This window comes from Rhinatrema bivittatum, chromosome 2, assembly GCF_901001135.1.
Source record: "Rhinatrema bivittatum chromosome 2, aRhiBiv1.1, whole genome shotgun sequence".
In the NCBI taxonomy this organism is placed as follows: domain Eukaryota; kingdom Metazoa; phylum Chordata; class Amphibia; order Gymnophiona; family Rhinatrematidae; genus Rhinatrema; species Rhinatrema bivittatum.
The window spans coordinates 94,864,840-94,886,854 of record NC_042616.1 but is presented as its reverse complement, the minus strand read 5'-3'; the positions used below and the strand labels follow the sequence as shown (position 1 = coordinate 94,886,854).

The following is a 22,015-nucleotide window of genomic DNA, read 5'->3' as shown; positions in this document are numbered from 1 at the left end:
CTCCATATGTTATCGTCGATGGAAAGACAGAGAGAGCAGCCCAGAGGCAGCAACAGTGGAATGGAAAAGTCTGTATTGGATGAGGCAGAGTCCCAGAGACCCGGGCACCAATAGAACCAAAGTCAGACAGGGGGCACCCAAGCAAGAACAGGCCGAAGCCTGACTAGGCCACGTCCAGGACGTAGACTGAAGAGGCATCATAGAGCAAGCTGGAGTCGGGGTCGGCAGCAATCAAGAAGTGGTGGCAAGACAAGGCTGAGGTCTGGACGAGGAGAGAGTCGGTAGCGTAGTCAGGCAATGCAGAGGTCCAGACTTGGAAAGAGTCAATGGCATAGTCAGGCAATGCAGAGGTCCAGGCTTGGAGAGCATCAATGGCGTAGTCAGGCAATGCAGAGGTCCGGGCTTGGAGAGAGTCAATGGCGTAGTCAGGCAATGCAGAGGTCCGGGCTTGGAGAGAGTCAATGGCGTAGTCAGGCAATGCAGAGGTCGTGTCGGAGAAAGTAATCCAATGAAATGTTAGGAATCAGGAACGCAGGAACGCAGGAGAACAGGAACAGGAACTTGCGAGGATCAGGAACCAGCAACGCAGGAGAATCACCAGGAGGCAACGAGTACACGACCAGCGTGGAGACCTGTTGCAAAGGCAATCACTAGAAGCCGAGACTGGCCTTAAGTACTGGAGCTCCGGTGACATCATCCGGAGCCGCAGCCAAGTTCCCACCATGGGCCCTTCATAAGAGTCAGTGATGCGCACGCCTAAGGAGGGGCATGGTGCTGGACAGTGGCGTCTCTCCGCGGGCCATGCGGAGAGGCCCAACGTGGAGCACAGGAGTCTGTAGCTGAAGCTGAGGCACCGGGGGTGGCCCGAGGATGGAGCCAGCGTCCCACCGCCGCCAGGGATGAGGAACCAGGCACTGGATTCGCCAGAGAGAGGTGAGGGGGCCAGGCCGTGGGTCTGCTGCGGCCGGCACCCATAACACTGAGGTACTGACCATACCTTACACTGCTTAGTATCTGAGATCTAAGAACTTTAGAGCTTTAAGAGCTTTAGAGATTCAGTCTATGTCCTGGACTTGGCCTATTCAGGCTTCGGCCTGTTCTTGCTTGGGCGCCCCCAGAATTGCAGAGCTATAAGGATTAGGCTCCAGCAGAACACAAGACAAAGAGAAGATGTCTATCATACCTAAGATGTGAAAATGTTTCTACAATTATAGATCCCAACTTCCAAAACTTTCCTCAATATACCATTTGCACATATAAATGGATGTAAAGAGATTTATGCTAGTATATTATAAACTTCAGCAGAGATGCACATTTTATAAAATAACACATCTTGCTGCCCCAAAAGTGCATGCGTATGTTATAAAAATTAGAAACTGAACTAAACGTGGAAGCAGGTAGGGGTGTGCATTCGTTTTCGCTGTATTGGTGATCCGCAACGTATATTGCACTATTCGTAGTATTTGTGGGGAAGCGAAACGTATCGCGATTCCCCACGAATACACGAATCTTCGCCGAATTATATGGCCACCTAAATAAAAATTTAAACAAACCCCCCCACCCTCCTGAACCCCCCCAAGACTTACCAAAACTACCTGGTGGTCCAGCGGGGAGTCCGGGAGCCATCCCCTGCACTCTCACACCCTCGGTGCCGGTTTCATCATGGCGCCGATAGCCTTTGTCACAGGGGCTACCGGTGCCATTGGTCAGCCCCTGTCACATGGCCATCGGCGCCATCTTGTGCTCCTACCATGTGACGGGGCTGACCAATGGCACCGGTAACCCCTGGGACATAATATGGGCAAAGGCTATCGGCGCCATTTTGAGTACTGGCATCGGACGGCCGGAGTGCAGGAGGTCGCTCTGGGACCCCCGTTGGACCCCCAGAGACTTTTGGCCAGCTTGGTGGGGCCTCCTGACCCCCACAAGACTTGCCAAAAGTCCAGCGGGGGTCCGGGAGCAACCTCCTGCATGCCGGCCGTCCGATGCCAGTACTCAAAATGGCGCCGATCGCCTTTGCCCTCACTATGTCACAGGTACCGACGGTCGGCCCCTGTGACATAGTGAGGGCAAAGGCGATCGGCTGCCAGTACTCAAAATGGCGCCGATAGCCTTTGCCTATACTATGTCACAGGGGCTACCGGTGCCATTGGTCAGCCCCTGTCACATGGTAGGAGCACAATATGGCGCCGATGACCATGTGACAGTGGATGACCAATGGCACTGGTAGCCCCTGTGACAAAGGCTATCGGCGCCATGATGAAACCGGCACCCAGGGTGTGAGAGTGCAGGGGATGGCTCCCGGACTCCCCGCTGGACCACCAGGTAGTTTTGGTAAGTCTTGGGGGGGTCAGGAGGGTGGGGGGTTGTAGTTAATTTTAATTTTAGCTGGGACACGAATAGAAATCGCCGTATTAACGCATCGGGGCATCTTACGGCCGAATGCAACGTATCTGTTCCCCAACGAATCCGAATCACAAATGCAACATATGGCTTCCCTCTGCACATCCCTAGAAGCAGGTATTTTAGAAAGTATATACATATATCATTTTGAAAATACTTGCATGAGTACTTGGAATCACCAGTTCACCGATACTCCATCATTTCACCCACTTCTTCTTCAGTTCACCTAGACCCTCTAACACTGCACTCAAAATCCCCACCAGTTTACCCAGACCCCCCATTCAAAAACTGCAGACAAAAGACAAGTCCGATTTCAGTTGTGCAAGTCCATTAGCAGGTATAAAAATGTTTGGTAATGTATGCGCTGAAGGAGCTTCAGCCAGTCAGGTTTTCAAGATGTCCACAATGAATATGCATGAGATAAAATTTGCATGTCATGGAGGGAGTGCATGGAGCATTTATGGAGTCATGGAGCATTTATGCACGTACATATTTTTGAAATTTCACTTGAAAATGAAAAAGCCCACTTGAAAGTAAACAGAGAATAACTATTACTATGCCAGTGACTGCTGTAATAAATGCTGTATATTAAATAATATTTTAAACTTTATTTTTGACACTACAGTAGTCTTGAGGGAAGGAGAGCCTGCCATAGACAGATTCGAAAGTCATGTAACTCAGCAATATTTGGGACATCTTATTACACTATGGAGCTGAAGACACCACAGACATCAGAACCTGTTGAAAATTATATATATACTATGTAAATATTGAAATTCAAGTTGGGCAAAGAGAGGATAACTTTCAAACAACTCCACATGGACTCATAAACACGCGTATATGGGTCCTTACAGATTTAATATAGCATGTTATAATTTGCGCAGATTCATTTGCTCAGATTATAAAATATACATATCTATGGCCTCAATCATTTGTGTGTATGCTTCCTGTATGTGTAAATGTTTGTGTGTAAGTTAGCTCATGTGCATATACATTTGTGCGTATGTGAACTCATGGGCGTGCGTATGTTTTTACGCATGAGCATGAACTTCTGGTTCTTCTGGGTCAGGGTCATTCCAAGTTGACCTCCCCACCAAGGCATCCCAATTTGACCACCAGGGATGTATCTAGGCTGGCATCCCTGGTAATGGGGATAGAAAACAGGCTATTTCTCATCTGGGTGGGTCCATTGGAACAACTGGAAGCTGCGCCAGTCCTGGCACATCCTGCAACAAAAATATAACCGTGGAGCCTTCTTTCCCTGTGGAGTAGAGTACCCAGTGGGAAATATGGAGGAGGGTGCAATTAGGGGTGGTGTGTGTGGGGGGGAGGTAAGGGGAGAGGTTAGAGGGGGACATGGGGGAAGTGGGGGCTGGGAGATATACGGGTGTTGGTCAGTAGATGCCACCAAAGCCTTATTGCATAAGTATATCCACAAAGGGACAGCAGACAGTCCATAAAACTGGCAAAGATATTTTTGGGAAATGATGCTACCTTGTAATTAGAAGGTCACAGAACAAGCAACAGTAAACTAACAGCATTTTATTTCTACTTCTCCTCTATATAGATTGAGGATCTTAAAAAGAAGGCCTGGGAGCTGTATTACAAGGAGGGGGATTGGCTTAACCATCTGTGTACCGGTCTGGAGGAGGCTAGGGATAAGCTCAATAAATGCCAGTCTCTGACAAGTGTATATGTTCTGTCTATTTCCTGCTTCCATCACAGGGTCCACTATTGCCTTCTCACTCAAAAAACACTTTCTCAACCTTGATCAGCTAGATTCTCTATTTATTTACAGAAATTTATAGCCTGTCTTATTACCAGACAACCTTAGACATCCCCTGGCTCATGGCCTTCCCTGTCATGAAACACAATATGTCATGACACAGGGCTTTATTTGAAGCCAGCAGGGTGTTAGAACCTACTTCTTTAACCTTTGCCTCCATTTCTAAAAAGACCCTTTGCCTTGGGCTTGCACCATGGATGTTGATGGCTCAGAATGCTAGTTACACTCCTACACTTACTGTATTTCATAGGCACTGGGCCAATCTCTGAACTCATATCAATATCTTCGCTGTGTGCATATTTCAGGGAACCTTTATATGGCTTAACTCCCCCCCTAATGCAGATGCATGTTGAATTAATAGGGTGATTGCCCATTGCCTCTAACTCTTACATTAATGCTATGCTCTCCAATTTTATCAATGCTGCAACTAATCCTACTCCTGAATACACTAGAAGATGAAATGACACCCTTTTATCTCTGTTCATAGATAACACCAGCTCCAAGGTGGAGGATAAAGAGGCAGAAGAAGACATGAAACCGCCCGGCCCTTCCATCTGGAGCAACAGCAAGCCCTGCTGCAGAGGAATGCCAGCCACCACCATCACCTCTGGACCCTGCAGCAGCATGGCAGCCATCAATTCCCTTTAGTGGCTGCTATCTCTCTCCCCTTCCTCATAGGGCCTTCTCCCTCTCAGGATGCTGGCCCTGATGCTGCCCAGCCATTGTTTGGTGAAGTAGGCTGGCAGGTCCGTGGAGACCTTCATCCTCATGCACTGCAGCACCCCCTTGGCTTCAGATGCAGGACCTGTAGCAGAAGCTCCCACTTCTGGCCCAAAGGTCCATTCTCTAGCAGCCATCGGGGTAGCAGTGGAGAGGTTGGGGAAGGAACTCTGTGGCCTGCAGGATGACTTCAGGAGCCTGGTGGATGTGGTAGAGTGCTTCACCTAGGCTCAAGAGGTTACATAGCTGCTTTTGAGCTGATGGGCATGAGGTAGCTGCCACAACCATCAGCCCACTAGGCCCATTAAGACCTTGCCTCTTGTGATTCCTGGGTCTTTTTCTGTTATGTAAATAGTTTCAACCCTAGTTTTTCCCCATTCCCATTTTATTTTGAATATTGGAAATAGTTTTTTTAAATTAAAATTTAATATTTTAATAATACAATTTTATATTTCTTAAAATTCTTTGTGTCTCATTATAATGCATGCTGTAAACCATGTAATCCCAGCATCTAGCCCCTTCCTTTACTCTGTTCCATCCACTCATTCTCACACCCACACACAGCCATGCATGTATTTTAGCATGCAACTCTGTCTTCAAATCTCCACTCGTCAGTCCTAAAGGATTATACTGTTAAATGCCTGGTTATCTGGGGCTTCATTCTATACTTACGTCCCCTGAATGTCCAAACTTGAATGGACACTACACATCCAAGCTGTAAAGTTTTACTTCCCCTTGCAGCTTGTGGCAGAAATGTGAATACACTTAATGAGAGAAACAACTTGTCAGCCTCCCAACTTCTAAAAACAATCAATGGGAAGACAAGGAGTTGACTGTTAGTTGCCCTTTAACCTACAGCTGTCATACCTGTAGAGGAAAAGTATCATAATGATATGCTGTTAGGAGCTCCATTCTACACCAACTGCATCTACTTTTAAATAAACATATCTATCTTACAAAAAAGGGTGCATTATAAGAAAGTAATAGGAAGATTCACCTTATCAATCCATCTTGAGGAAGAGTTACCTATAGCACTACTAGTGGCTGATGTTATATCAAGCCCAGTCTTCATCTTAACCCTGGGCACACTGGCAACTCTCTCTGGTAAGGAGATGTAAACTTTCATTGGGCTCCTTGCATCCAACAGTAAATCCTTCAGCTCTGTGCCCATACAACTAATTTAGAAAGACACACCTATCAATGGAGATCTTCTGGGCAAGCTCTACAAATTCCCAGATTGCTCCCACCCCCTCAGTCTCTCTTCCTAGCCTTCTGCATTGTCCACTCATCAGAAGAAGCCATCTGCCAAAAACCAGGTAGAAAAAGAGAATGCAGATTTGAATCTGGTGCGTAAATTAGCTGTAATAAAAGTATTGAGGCAGTCTTGATGCTCGCGCATACGTTCTTTACAAAACAGCATCGCATGCAAAACATGCTGACCATGCCCTGACGTGCCCCAAAGACATCCACTTTCTTTGCACATACTGTTGCTCGCAAATGGGTATTCATCATTGTTTTAAAATCGGATGTATGCACATCTCTTCTACATGCGCACATGCATGCCATTTTTTTGCTCAGAAATCTTTTGAAAATTAGGTCTTAAAAGATCTGGATTTATTTGAGTCCAGCCATGAATATCCAGGATTTAATCTGATTTGTGGTGTAATCAGATTGACTTTGATTAGCTGACTCCCAGGCTCAGCTCTTGCCAATGTATGTGCTTTGCAGCAAAATGAAAACTGCAAAGCTGCTCTGTGATGGCCAGAAATGAAAAGCTGTTGCCTTCATGAGTTCCATGTACGGAAAGTACTATTTTCATAGTGATTTACGCAGGTAAAAGGATTTTTCCTGCATTGATGGGCTGTCTGAATGTTGCCCTTTCTCAATGCGACTAGAGTTATTTGTGATGTTCCACAATACATGCACTTTTATCCATATTGAGAAGAGGCATTCCCAGGAGTAGGGCTTGGTTGGAGGAGGAAAACATTGCATTTTCAATTCTACACACATTATTTTCTGTGAAAAAACTACCTGCATGTGCCCATGGCAAGTTTAAAAAAAAAAGAATAGATATATTTGCTTTGACAATTGGTGCAAAGTCTGCCTGTTAAAAGTACTTGCAAACTTTGTCCCTATGCAGATATTTTGAAAATTCTCCCTATATCTTGAAATCTCATATTTTAAAATTGTGGTGAAGATGGAGCCCACATGTCAGCTACTGTACCGGTCAATACCCCCCAAAAGAGGTTACCCGGGGCGCGATGCAAGGTTAGATCCCCTGGAGTAAAGAAGAAAGTGGAATGGATAAAGTTGAAGAGAGGTGTTTCCTCTCTTCAACTTTATTCAATATCTACATGCTCCCCCTTACCAACCTCCTCACTAACCTTGGCATCAAACACTTCATCTACGCAGATGATGTTCAACTTCTCTTCCCCTTCACACACTCCCTTCAGACCGCTCTCCAAAATTGGGAATCATGCTTAACCACCATTAAACAACTTCTCACTGACATGCATCTTGCCCTTAACCCTCAAAAAACCGAACTCCTCATTATCTCTTCTCAACATCCGTTACCTTCCTTTCCCCCATCCTTTGCTTCCACTCCCTTCCCCACCCACAAGCGAAGTCTGGGTGTCCTAATCGACAATCAGCTTACTCTGAAACCTTTCATCAAATCCATCCTCAGTGACTGCTATTTCAAACTGCAAACAATAAAAAAGCTACGACCTCTTCTCTACTTCTCTGACTTTCGCACAGTTTTACAATCTATCATTTTTTCAAAGTTAGACTATTGTAATGCCCTTCTTCTCGGCCTCCCCTCAACCTATACCAAACCTTTGCAACTCCTACAAAACGCCTCTGCTCGCATCCTCACAAACTCCAGAAAAAGAAACCATATCACACCTACGCTCATTGAGTTACATTGGCTACCAATCAAATCATGAATCCTTTACAAAACCCTATCCCTCATTCATAAAAGTATCATACATGAAAACTTTCACTGGCTCAATCCTCCCCTCGTGATTCGTACCTCCATACGTCCAACCCGTACCTCACAGCAAGGAATGCTACGCCTTCCCCCCATCAAATCCACCAAACTTACCTCCACAACCAAGAGGGCCTTTTCCCTGGCTGGCCCCACACTTTGGAACTACATGTCTCCAGATTTACGTACCGAAACCTTCACACCCAAGTTAAAAAAAAACCTGAAAACATGGCTGTTTCGACAGGCCTTCCCATCCAACACCAATCCCCACTGAAGACAAAATGCCTTAGTGCAATCATCTCTGTAGATGACATAGCATATGTACCTCCCTCTATACTCCATGAACTTTAATAGATTCCTCTCCCACCCCAATCAACATCACCTTCTTCTCCTAGCTTCTTCTCTACCCCCCCACCCCCCACCCCCACCTGTTTGTTATCACCTTTTTGTCCTTAACCCACATGTATATATATTGTACATAGAATTTTTGGTTATAACCTTTCAGTTAACCTGGTTATCCAGATAATTTCTTTAATCTTCTCTCATATCTCTCGTATCTCATTGTTATCCTGCTCCTGTATAAAAGTTATGTATCTCATATTTAACTTGGTTCCTTGTAAAGGCTATGCCTAACTGACAGTTTCCTGTCAGAGTTTCAAGTTTTGTGTAAACCGATACGATGTACAAACGGATGTCGGTATATAAAAATGTAAAATAAATAAATAAATGGACTACATTTCTCAGATTCCATAGCAGCCTGAATATATGGGAGAGAAGTTCTTGAGAGTAGGAAGTCCTCTCATCAGGTACACAAATGGGTTAATTTGGGGTGGGTTTTTATCTCAAGAGGAGGAGAGGAATGAACTGCAACCCTTGTCTGTAGATGAGCTATAAGTGAGGATATCCACTTCTCTAAACCCATGGAAGTGGAAGCAGCAGAATTAGATGAACAGGACGAGAAGGAGGTAGACTAAAACTGTACTGATTCACATTGGGCTTATTTTGTTTACTGAACTTTGTTGCAGGGGAGGGATCTAGGGTTGCCAACTGGCTCCACATTTTCAGGACAGGTCGATCCAGTCCTGGTTTTACTCCCCTGCACGCAGGTACTTATAGTCTTGCATTTCTTAGGGAATGCAATAGGTAAATCAGAATAAGTCCCAGCATGCAATGGGGTAAAACCAGGACTGGATCGATCTGTCCTGAAAATCTGGACCAGTTGGCAACCCTAGAGGGATCAGTTTAACTGCATTAACTTTGATTGAGAGAGTAGGGTTTTGATTGAGATAGCAGTGCTGAGAAAAAGCCTTTTACATTGCTGCACACTTTTTGCTGTGTGGGAGGGGCTGCTTAACTACAGATGGACTATGACTATTGCAAACGCTGACAAGCCGATGCAATATGGATGTGCTAAAATTGTGCGGCCACACTGGGCATGCACTTTCCTAATGCGTGCCCTGGCACCTCTCCTGGACACACAATGCAGCAGGCAAATGAGCCACTGTGTTAAAAAGAAGCCACTAGGGGAAAACTGTGCGTCCCTAGTGCCTCCCCAGTATCGTGCACCCAGGGGAAGTGGATGTTTATGGGGTTAGGTAAACGGACACTCAATTTTAGAAACATCCATTTTCCTAACCTGTACACAGCCATGGGTTAGGAAAACGGACACTTGTTAATTGGGCATCAGTTTGCCTAACCCGACCACGGGTAAGAAATTTTTTTTTTCTTTGAATAATTTTTTTTTAGCTTACTCCTTTTTTCGGTTTCTCCCATTTAATATCGCTAAAAGTCGGAAGAACTACAGAAAAGCAGTATTTTCTGCTTTTCTGTTAACTTTAGGGGCTTCTCAAGACTTAAAGTTCCGGGGCAGGCGTTAATTTTTGAGAGTATAAATGTGCGTGTCGGGTGCACATTTATTTTTTACATAAGTGGGGAATTACTAATAGCCTCGTTGACATGAATTTACATGTGATTAACGCTATTAGCTACATGCTGGTTTGAACGCGCCTTTTGGATGCGCTAATTCCCTTATTGCATAAAGGGGTTATGGACACGCGTCCAAAAATGCACGTCCAAGCGCTCATTAACCTATGCGCTAGTCTCAGCGCACAATATTGCATCAGCCTGTGAGTGAGGCTGGGAGAAAATTCTTTATTCTGCTACACATCTTTTGCTGTGTGGGAGAGGCAGCTTAACTTTTTAATATTATCTACCTGCTACCTTTGTGTCATCTCTTAACTGGTCTCAACCTATCATTTAAAATATATGCAGACAACATTCAATTCATTGTCCCTTTCACTGACACTTGGAAAAAAAACCTTCTCATTGCTTCATTTATTCTTAACAGCAATAAAAACTTGGCTATCACATAATAGACTAAAACTGAATACCTCAAAAACAGAACTAATATTTCTATCAGTAGTACCAGATTCTTTATTTCAACCACCTGCTACATTTACATTTGAAGGGCAAGAAATTGTAATAAAACCTCATGCAAAAAATTTGGGTACTATAATAGATGGTAGACTCTCTATGACAAACAATACATCAGTATTAGTAAAAAAATAATTTTTTAAGCTCCATATGCTAAAAAAAACTAAAACCACTTTTATTACCTTCTGATTTTCATTCTGTGACTCAATCCCTCATCTTAACAAGTTCTGCCAAAGTTCACCACATACCCTTTACAAATTGTTCAGAATGCCACTGCTCGTGTACTGTATAATATCCCACGCAGAGAACATATCATGCCGGTTTTGCAATATTTACATTGGCTACCAATAACCTACCATATTTCTTACAAAATTTTCACCATAGTACATAATTTAATACATAACTCCAACTCAGTAAGGCTCTGCGCTCTTCTTAGAATCTACAAACCCACAAGGCAATTACGTTCAATGGACAAATGTATGCTGGAGATACCATCAGTAAAACTAGCACATCTGGAACTGACACGTAAACGTGCATTTTCAGTTGCCGGACCAAATCTTTGCAATGCTATTCCAGAAGATATTCACTTAATAGCAAATACTAAAGAATTCAAAAAGGCTTTAAAAACAAATCTTTTTACCGCAGCCTATAATATCACTTAGCAAATCTTTCATAAACTGTTGACAGCCTCGATAGTAATATTACCAAAATGACTACCATATGTTTTTTGTTTTTTTTTAGTGTTCTGAAGATTAACTTATAAAGTTTTTAGTGCTCACGCCACCCTCTTTACCTCTGTGGCGACTCCCTCCGGGTCTGATGGCCGGCTGGCTGCCGCAGCGTCTCCATGCCGTCTCCCTCCGGCGTCCCTGGACCGGCTCGATGTTGCAGATCCACCATGTTGCCTGAAGATCTAGGGCGCATGCGCGCACACGCTCTGATTGAAGTACCAGCAAGAGCGCGAACCTCGGGGCTTCCCCTGAGATGATGTCATCCGCTTCCAATATTTAAAGGTCTCTATTTCGCTATCTAATTGAGTTAGCAAGGGATTGGGTATGGGAATGTGTCTCGCTACCTATGGACTACTCCCCCCAAGCTACTCTGCCTCCTGGGACTTACCAGAGGTACCTGCTCCTCGGGGGCCTCGCTCTTTTTCTTTACTTTCAGATTACAGATAGGAACCGGTACTCGCAACTCGAGGGCCCATGTTCCTGGACACTCTGAAGATTCTCTACTGCTTGGAAGCTATCGCTGCTACAAATAATTGTGAGTTACCATCGCTCTCTCGGAGCTTTCCCTGAAACCAGGGACTCGCTCCTCGAGGGCCTAAACCTTTCCAGCTCCTGAGCTTCCTTGAGACCTTATGTGAGTTTTGTCATCTAGTTCTGTTCATGAACTCTGCCTACTCTGCCTATTCACTTTCTACAGTTTCTCAACAGCTCAGCCATCCTGGATTGCTGTTCCAGTACCTGAGGGACTACAGCCCTGCTGGGCATATCAGCTCACTACTGCCACCTCTGATGGTTTCAAAAACCTGTTTAATAAAAGAACTAATGTGTGTCTGTCTCCATACTCAAGCCTAGCCGGTGGTCCCTCTCGGGATATCCTCCCGGGGGCGTGGTCATCTGCTACCGGCCCAGGAATCCACCCACAACTATATCAGATTCATTACAGATTGCTACTCCTTAACAAGATGATATCTGAGACACTACAAGATTGCTGACTCCTCCTCCTTTAGGAGCCATTAATAACAGATTGCTACGCCGCAGTCTAACAGCAGATTTACATCAGATTACTAACTCCTAGCATCAGCTCAATAACAGATTGCTAACTCCAGTGGATCCAGCTTAAACTTGAGATGTTGTTAACTCCAGTGGATCTGGCTTATACTTTGGGATGTTGTTAACTCCATGGATCTGACACATCTCTCTGCCTTGCAGGCTATACTGGGCCTGGCCCAACGCATCTCAGAGCAGCAAGAAACTTGGGAGAAACTTACTGCAGCATTTCATCAGCTACACACACAGAAAATACAAGGCACAGCTTCTAACCAAGAAGTTACAAGAGGTAACTTTAAAGACTGCTGTACCACTGGCGGCTCCTATCCGCTTTTCCAGAGAAATCCAGAAGACCCGGGGCTTTCTGAACCAGTGCTGCATGCACTTCACCTTCCAGCCAACTTTATTTCCCACTGCTCTTTTGAAGACCACCTACATCCTGTCATACTTGGATGGGAGAGCTCTGTTGTGGGCATCTACCTTGTGGGATCGCAAGGACCCTATTTTGCAGGACATGGGATTTATGGACTTGTTTAAATCTGTCTTTGATGACCCTGCTCGTATTTCTGTTGCCGGTTTTGCTTTGGTGGACTTGAAGCAAGGCAACAGATCACTGGCTAAATTCGCCATAGAATTCAAGACTCTCGCAGCGGAACTTCGCTGGGACCCCAAATGTCTCAAGACACTCTTCTGCAGAGGTCTGGATACGCGCTTAAAGGATGAGCTGGCCGCTCGCCAGACACCTGACTCGCTGGACGAATTAATAGCCTTGGCCACTCGGATTAATCACAGGCTCCGAGACAAGGTGAAGGAACTCCAGCCTAAGGTGTTACTTGGGTTGAAACAGGCTAGTACTACCACTGTACCTCGGATGGTTCCAGTAACTTCTGCTGCTGATAAAGATGAACCGATGCAACTTGGTCATGGACACTTGACCTCCAAGGAGAGAAGATTTTGGAAGAAATGCGGCCTGTGCATGTACTGTGGTCAGCCTGGCCATGATTTCTCTGCATGCCCCATTCGTCTGGGAAACGGACGGGCCTAGGTCCCGCAGGAGGACTGTTCTTGGGCCATACTGTGTTTTCTCCTCCGCTCTCTCTTCCAGTCTCCGTGATCTGCGAACCGGCTATGGTTCAGACTCCTGCCCTGATGGACTCAGGGACTGGAGGCAACCTTATTCTCAGACATCTAGTGGAAGACCTGAGGAGTCCCTTCGTCAAATTAGAAGATCCATTATTGCATCACAACTTGAAGTGGGCTTTGGACGTTCCTTTACATCGCCACTTCTCCTGAAGATCTCAGTGACGTCCACAGCAGTTCAACTCATGGCTGCTGATATTCATAGCACCTTCTACGTTCACCTTGGCTCAAAGGTGTTCAACATCTATCCGCATTCATGGATTATAAACTTAGAGATATCTGTCACGTTCCATCCATTCGGAGGATGTGTCTGATGAGCTACAGCACATATTAGATCCGAAGAAGATATCTCTGGCAACCAGCTAGTCTGTTTCCGCTGGTAATGCCACCATCTCTAGAAGTGGATCTTGGATATACCCCAACATCGCCACTTCCGCTGAAGCCTCAGTGACATCCATAGCAGCTATTTATTACTGTTGGATTCTACTTCATCTCTCATCCAGCAACTTCTACTGGAGAGTCATCTTTAGAAGTGGGTCTTGGATGTACCCTAACATCACCACTTCCACTGAAACCTTCAGTGACGTCCATAGCAGCTCAATCCATTGCTGCTGATATCATCAATAACACTCTGCAATATTCTTCCAAATCTCAAGATCCACCTGTCATCAATGCAGAAGACGAATTAGAAATTAAGATCAAAGAGATTCTGGATGTTCGTAACAGAGGCAAGACTTTTGAATACCTTCTGATTTGGGAAGGCTTCGACCCCGATTTAATCTCTTGGGAGCCTCAGACCAATATCTTGGAGAAAGAAATGCTTCATCAATTCCACCTCACACATCCTTCTAAACCTAAGCTTGGTACCCGAAGAGGAGATCACCCTTTGAAGGGGGGTACTGTTGCGACCGTCGCTGCTCGATGTCCTCACTTCGCCCTCTTTACCTCTGTGGCGAATCCCTCCGTGTCTGATAGACGGCTGGCTGCTGCGGTGTCTCCATGCCGTCTCCCTCCGGCATCTCCGGACCGGCTTGACGTTGCAGATCCATTATGTTGCCTGAAGACCTAGGGTGCGCGCTCTGATTGAAGTACCAGCAAGAGCGCGAACCTCAGGGGCGTCACCCTGAGATGATGTCATCCGCTTCCAATATTTAAAGGTCTCTATTTCGCTATCTAATTGAGTTAGCAAGGGGTTGGGTATGGGAATGTGTCTCGCTACCTACGGACTACTCCCCCCAAGCTACTCTGCCTCCTCAGACTTACCAGAGGTACCCGCTCCTTGGGGGCCTTGCTCTTTTTCTTTGCTTTCAGATTAGAGATAGGAACCAGTACTCGCTCCTCAAGGGCCCATGTTTCTGGACACTCTGAAGATTCTCTACTGCTTGGAAGCTATCACTGCTACAAACAATTGTGAGTTACCATCGCTCTCTCGGAGCTTTCCCTGGAACCAGGTACTCGCGCCTCGAAGGCCTAAACCTTTCCAGCTCCTGAGCTTCCTTGAGACCTTATGTGAGTTTTGTCATCTAGTTCTGTTCATGAACTCTGCCTACTCTGCCTACTCACTTTCTACAGTTTCTCAACAGCTCAGCCATCCTGGATTGCTGTTCCAGTACCTGAGGGACGACAGCCCTGCCGGGCATATCAGCTCACTACTGCCACCTCTGGTGGTTTCAAAAACCTGTTTAATAAAAGAACTAATGTGTGTCTGTCTCCATACTCAAGCCTAGCCGGTGGTCCCTCTCGGGATATCCTCCCAAGGGCATGGTCATCTGCCACCGGCCCAAGGATCCACCCATAACTATATCAGATTCATTACAGATTGCTACTCCTTAACAAGATGATATCTGAGACACTACAAGATTGCTGACTCCTCCTCCTTTAGGAGCCATTAATAACAGTTTGCTACTCCGCAGTCTAACTAACAGCAGATTTACATCAGATTGCTAACTCCTAGCATCAGCTCAATAACAGATGTATATTGTTTTGTCTATATTGATAACTTTTAGTTATGTATGTTTTATCTTTGTAAACTGCTTAGCCGGACAGGTCTCTGCCCAATTTTGCGGTATATAAATCTTTTAAATAAATACATAAAGCGGCATCAAAAGTAGAGCTTCACTATATATAGTTTTAGAAGAACAACTCCACCCTGTGTCATTATTTGCCACAATCTTTTTTTATTCTTTCCTTTCTCAAAACAATTAGGGGTAGATTTTAAAACCCTGGCGTGCGTAAACCCCGGGACACGTGTAGGTGCCAGGGCTTTAAAAGGGGGCAGTCCCGGGGGGGGCAGGGCGGGGCTAGAGGTGCCTGGTACAGCGGCCATTTGCCGCTGTGCCGGCGTGCGCAACTTGCTCCTGCTCCTTTGCAGGAGCAAAAGGTAAAATAAAAAAATAGGGGTAGCTAGGATAGGGATAGGGGAAAGGAAAGGGGGGTTAGGCTAGGAGGTTGAGAAGTTCCCTCCCAGTCTGCTCCTTAATTGGAGTAGACTAGGAGGGAACTGGGGAAGGCCCCAATGCATCGCTGGGTGAATTTGGTAAATTATTACCCCCTTTGCGTGCGCCGATCCAGAATTTTATAACATGCACGTGCCAGCGCATGCGCGCATTTTTTAAAATCTACCCCATAGTGTCCAAAATGGTGCTGATAGTGAAACAATATTTTTAAATGAAATTTAACAAATAATACAGTCATTGTCAGTCGCAAAAATATTTAACTTTATCTAGTGATACAATTTGACTTGTGTAGACTTTTAACTCAAAGGCAAGTCTAAGCATCAATGTTTTGAATTAATTCTTCTTCAGGAGACCTGCAGCAAATCTTGTTGTCGTGGTTGGCAGTCAGGCTCTGTTCTGGGGCCCTTGTGTTTGCACTATATTCTAGAAACATCCTAGATGGGTCAGCGGTTAAAAGAGGAAGACTGACGCTTGCAGAGGGCACCCATCAGTGAAGCTTCACTAGTGGCCTGCAGCCTGTAGGGACCTCCACAATAATTCAATAGTGCAAATTTCTGACAGGTGGGGGCAGTGAATAATAATGGAGTTGATTCCTAAATGATTTCTACTGTTCCCCATTTTACACGTTACATGTTTTATTTCAAAATAATAGTCAATTATTTCATTTTTTGGCCTCCAATTTTTTCCATACCATTTACCAAATGTTGTCCTTCCAATGGATATATGCTATATACTCAGGGGACTAATACAATTAGGGTGTAACGAATAGGGATGTGTATTTGTTTAATACGAATGGCCTATCCGCAATGAATATATCATAATTATTTGATTCATTTGCCCTCAAAACGTATGAGCAAGTCCCATGAATGAAACGTATTTCATTTGTTTCATTCATTTACATTTCCCCATTGAAAAGCCTTGGCTGCTAGAGATGTGATTCATCCGAACCTTTTGGTTCGGCCTTTGTTATCAGCCTGCAGTGGGAAATTTCGTTTCCTGCTGTTCAGTCCGATTTTTTTCCGGCTGTCCCGAACTGAAAAAAAACCAAAACACCCCCAACCCTTCAGATTTAATTAATTACAATCCCCCACCCTCCTGACCCCCCCCCCCAACTTGCCTAAAGTCCCTGGTGGTCCAGCGGGTGTCCCGGGAATGATCTCCCGCTCTCGGACCGTCGGCTGCCAGTAAACAAAATGGCGCCGGTGGCCCTTTGCCCTTACCATGTGAAGAGCTATCGGTGTTATTGGCCGGCCTCTGTCACATGGTAGGAACAATGGACGGCTGGCGCCATCTTAAAAAATGATGAGTTGTCCTCATAGTTGAGTCATACTATTCATAAATTCAACACAATTTTGATCTGGGCTACTCATTTGAAAACACTATTACCTTCCATTCATGGCATGTTTGGTGCCACACTGGAGTGTGGATTTGGGAGAGCAGATTGAGGCTGATTATTTGCTTGGCAGCTGATATGAGAGCAATTCAGTTTAAGCTGCTACACAGGGTATATATTACAAGGGCTTTAGGGGCAAAAATGCAATTCTGGGACTCTGAGTCTTGTATTAAATGTAATACCCATCCTGGGGACTTATGTCACATCTTTACTGGATGTTTCAAGCTACAATTGTTTTGGGGTGAAGTCACAGACTTTCTAGATGATATTCTAGGTGGTGGAATTCCCTGGTCTGGGCTGTTAATCTACCTGCACATCGTGGATAGGAATGTCTGGCTACCACAGAGGGAAGTGCGATTCTTAGTGTCGACATTGTTGCTTGCTAAGAAAACTATGTTGGTATGCTGGAAAACCAGTGAAGCTCCCACTTTCATGCACTGGAAAGAGTTGATGCAGAGTACTGCACAAATTGAGAAAATACGACAGAAAGATCTGCTACCTAAAAGGGTGTTTTTCTTCACGGAGAGGGTGGTGGATGCCTGGAACGCTCTTCTGGAGGATGTGGTGAAGCCCAAAACTGTGAAGGACTTCAAAGGGGCGTGGGATAAACACTGTGGATCCATAAAGTCTAGAGGATGTGAATGAAGAGAGGGTGGCTTGCGGGAATGACGGCTACTACCTGGAGATAATACCCTTATTCAATAAACATACACACGGTTAATGCGACTCCAACATTGCTCTATGCTTCAACGGCAAGAGGAAATGTGGAAAAAAGGATTTGCATTCAAAAAAAGCGGGGAGTAGCTTGCTTGTTACGGCGGTTACTACCCCAAACCAAATAAGCCTGATACTTCACGTTCAATGCATATCCAGCATAGCTCTCTGCTTCAACGGCAGGGGAGAATGAAGAAAAGATGATTTATATTCAGACAGCAACCAACAAGGACTGAATTACATAGTCTAGGTAAACAAATAAGCATGGGTGTAGCTTGCTTGTTACAGCGGTTGCTACCGCGAATCAATTAAGCCTGATATTTCACTTGAAATAAATATGCAATGCAGTTGACTGCTTCAACGGCAGGGGGGAATGAAGAAAAGTGGATTTATATTCAGACAACCAACAAGGACTGAATTGCACAGGCTGGGTAAACAAATAAGTGTGGGAGTAGCTTACTTATTGTGGCAGTTACTACCCCTAACCAATTAAGCTAGAAACCACTTAGATGCAGTTCCAGCACTGCTCTCTATATTATTGGTGGGGTTGGAAGGGAAATAGAACCAAAAGGTTACTAAGAGCCAAGAGTAATCAGATAAGTATGAGAAAAAAAAACAAGTGTGAAAGCTTGCTGGGCAGACTGGATGGGCCATTTGATCTTCTTCTGCCGTCATTTCTATGTTTCTATATGTTAAAGGATACTTCCTTCTATGGGATAAAGTTCTAGGGAAAGTCTGAAGGGTGGAATATGTTTTCTGGCTTTCAGTGCTGTCTGGGCTATGCACTAACATCAAAGTTCCTAGGATGGTTCTATGAGTGAGTGAATGGGGTATGAAAGTGGTGTGTATGTTTTGGGAGGTTCAAAACTTGCTGTAACATGATATTTGAGCCTATTAGTTCAAAGGATAGTGTATTCTTGTCCTGCTTATCTACTGTATGACGACTGTTGTGTTTATTGTTATAGAAATTGCTTGTTGGCTCAAATAAAAAAGATTAAAAAAAAAAAAGAAGATATTCCAAGGGCCACAAAACATCAATGTCCTGTTGAATGCTGTGGCCCCAAAACCTCCAGCTGGCCCGCATTTCAACTACCACACTGCTGCTTCTGTCCAGGCATGAGATGCAAAATTGAGGGCTGGAAGAGATGCAATACTGTGTCCGTCTTTGTCCCTAACACCGTCAGTGGGGAAACACTTCAACAACCACACTGCTGCTTCCTTCATGGCCCCAAAAGCCAATCCAAGGGCCATAACACAAGAATGCCGAGTCCTGCTGTGTCCCCAAAGCATCAGTTGGGCCACACTACAAACACCACAATGCTGCTCCTGTCCAGGCCTGCGATGCAAGATCAAGGGCTAGAAGAGATGTAATGCTGAGTCCTGCTATGTCCCCAACACTGCCAGTTGGGCCACACTTCAACCAACTCACTGATGCTCCTGTCCAGGCCTGAGATGCAAGATCAAGGGCTGGAAGAGATCCAATGCTGTGTCCTGCTGTGTCCTCAACACTGCCAGTGGGGACAGACTTCAACAACCACACTGCTGCTGCCTCCGTGGTCTGAAAAAACAATCCAAGGGCAACAAAACATCAATTCTGAGTCCTGCTGAATGCTGTGTCCCCAACAGCATCATTTGAGCTACACTTCAACCAACACACTGCTGCTCCTGACCAGGCCTGAGATGCAAGGAAGAGGGCTGGAAGAGATGCTATGTTGTGTCCAACTATGTTTCCAACACTGCCAGTTGGGTGTTGTGCCCAGCTGTGTTTCCAACACTGCCAGTTGGGGCATACTACAACTACCAAACTCCTGCTGCCTCCATGGTCCAAAAAGCCAATCCAAGAGCCACAAAACTTCAATGCTGAAAGTTGCTGAATGCTGTATCCTCAACACTGCCATGTGGGCCACACTTCACCGTCATACAGCTGCTCCTGTCCAGGCCAAAGATTAAAGATCGAGGGCTGGAAGAGATGCAATAAGGTGTCCTACTGTGCCCCCAACACCGCCAGTGGGGACACACTTCAACTAACACATTGCTGCTCCTGTCCAGGCCTGAGATGCAAGATTCAGGGCGGGAAGAGATGTTATGCTGCATCCAGCTGTGTCCCCAACACCACCAGTTGAAGCAAACTACAACCATCCCAATACTCTTCCTTGTCCAGACCTGAGATGCAAGATTGAGGGCTGGAAGAGATGCAATGCTTATTCCTGCTGTGTCCCCAAGACCGCCCATTGGGGCACACTATAGCCACCAAACGCTGCTGCCTTCATGATCCAAAAAGCCAATCCAAGAGCCACGAAACATCAATGCTGAGAGCTACTGAATGCTGTGTCCCCAACACTGCCTCTTGGGCCACACTTCAACCGCCACACCGCTGCTCCTTTCCAGGCCTGAGATTAAAGATTGAGGGCTGGAAGAGATGGAATGCTTTGTCCTGCTGTGTCCCCAACACCGCCAGTGGGGACACACTTCAACAACCACACTGCTGTTGCCTCCTCGGCCCAAAAAGTCAATCCAAGGGCTACAACACAAGAATGCTGAGTCCTGCTTTGTCCTCAACACTGTCAATAAGGTCACACTACAACCTCCACAATGCTGCTCCTGTCCAGGCCTGAGATGCAAGATCAAGGGTTGGAAGAGATGCAATGCTTAGTCCTGCTGTATCCCCAACCCCTCCAGTTGGGGCACACTATAGCCACCAAACTGCTGCTCTCTCCATGCTCTCAAAAGCCAATCCAATGGCCACAACACAACAATGCTGAGACCTGCCCTTTCAACAAAATCATCACAGAGGCCAACATACACTGACAAAATCCACCTGCCATCTTCCAACCATTAACACTGAGGACTGTCACTTACAGCTGTCATGTTCCAATCCTTGCCAATGAGGCCTGACATTTAAAGCTACAGCATGCCATGTTCTAACCATTACCAATGAGGCTTGTCACTTACAGCAGCTAAGGCATGCCTTGTTGCAACTCTTGCCAGTGAGGCCTGTCACTTACAGCTTTGGTATGCCATGTTCAAACCCTAACCAGTGAGGCCTGTCACTTACAGCTATGGTATGCCATGTTCAAACCCTAACCAGTGAGGCCTGTCACTTACAGCTATGGCATGCCATGTTCAAACCCTAACCAGTGAGGCCTGTCACTTACAGCTATGCATGCCATGTTCCAAATATTACCAATGAGGCTTGTCACTTACAGCAGCTAAGGCATGCCATGTTGCAACTCTTGCCAGTGAGGCCTGTCATTTACAGCTATGGCATGCCATGTTCCAACCATTAACACCATAGGCCTGTCACTTACAGCTACGACATGCCATGTTCCAAACATTACCAATGAGGTCTGTCACTTACAGCTACAACATGCCATGTTCCAACCATTACCAATGAGGTCTGTCACTTACAGCTACAACATGCCATGTTTCAAATATTAGCAATGAGGCCTATCACTTAGACCTATGGCATGCCATTTTCTAACCCTAATCCCTGAAGCCTGTCACTTACAGCTATGCCATGTTCAAATAATTACCACTGAAGCCCTAGCCATAGATTGCATTCCAAACTTACTGAAACACTCCTCAGGATTTTAAGACCATTCTTCTTCTATGGTATTCACCTTCTTGCCATTTCTTGCTCTTGCCATAACTATCCATTCTTATGCACACTTGTGGCACCGCTTCATGGACTATAAATTATTTCATGGCCCACTAGCAGTTCCTCTGTATTGTGGATTTGGGCACCTACCTACTACCTAGCTATGATGTATGTGGCTTACTCCGTGACACAAACATATCCTACTGGACTGGTGGATTGTCCAGATGCAGCCATACTTTGACAGGAAGAGTCATCCTTCCTTTCTATGGTTGTCTGCATGCTCCAACGTAATGACTTGTATCTCCCATGACACTCTGCCTTAATGCCATGCCCTTCATCCTACACCTTCAGATCCTTGTGCCCCTCAGCCTTGCTGCCATGTACAGATTTTACACCCTTATATTTCTAACTTATTTCTGCCTGTATCTTCCTGGAATACTCCAGCTCTTACACTTTGAGGATTTCTTGTCAGTCTGGGGTGCAGCTGTGCACCTCTCCCATGCTTTTGAATTCTTTATCTTGATACCACTCTTTCTGATTCTTGGTCCTTTTATCTGTACCTTGGGATTTTATCTATTATATTTTCTGCTTCATTCCCCCTTCATGTT

The 22,015-nt window shown here is 45.4% G+C and overlaps 1 protein-coding gene across 1 annotated transcript in view; it reads right to left on the bottom strand.

Annotated features, from left to right (window-relative positions):
• DPP6 (dipeptidyl peptidase like 6) overlaps positions 1 to 22,015 on the bottom strand; it is a 1,747,714-nt gene that overhangs the window by 210,654 nt on the left and 1,515,045 nt on the right. The window lies entirely within an intron of this gene.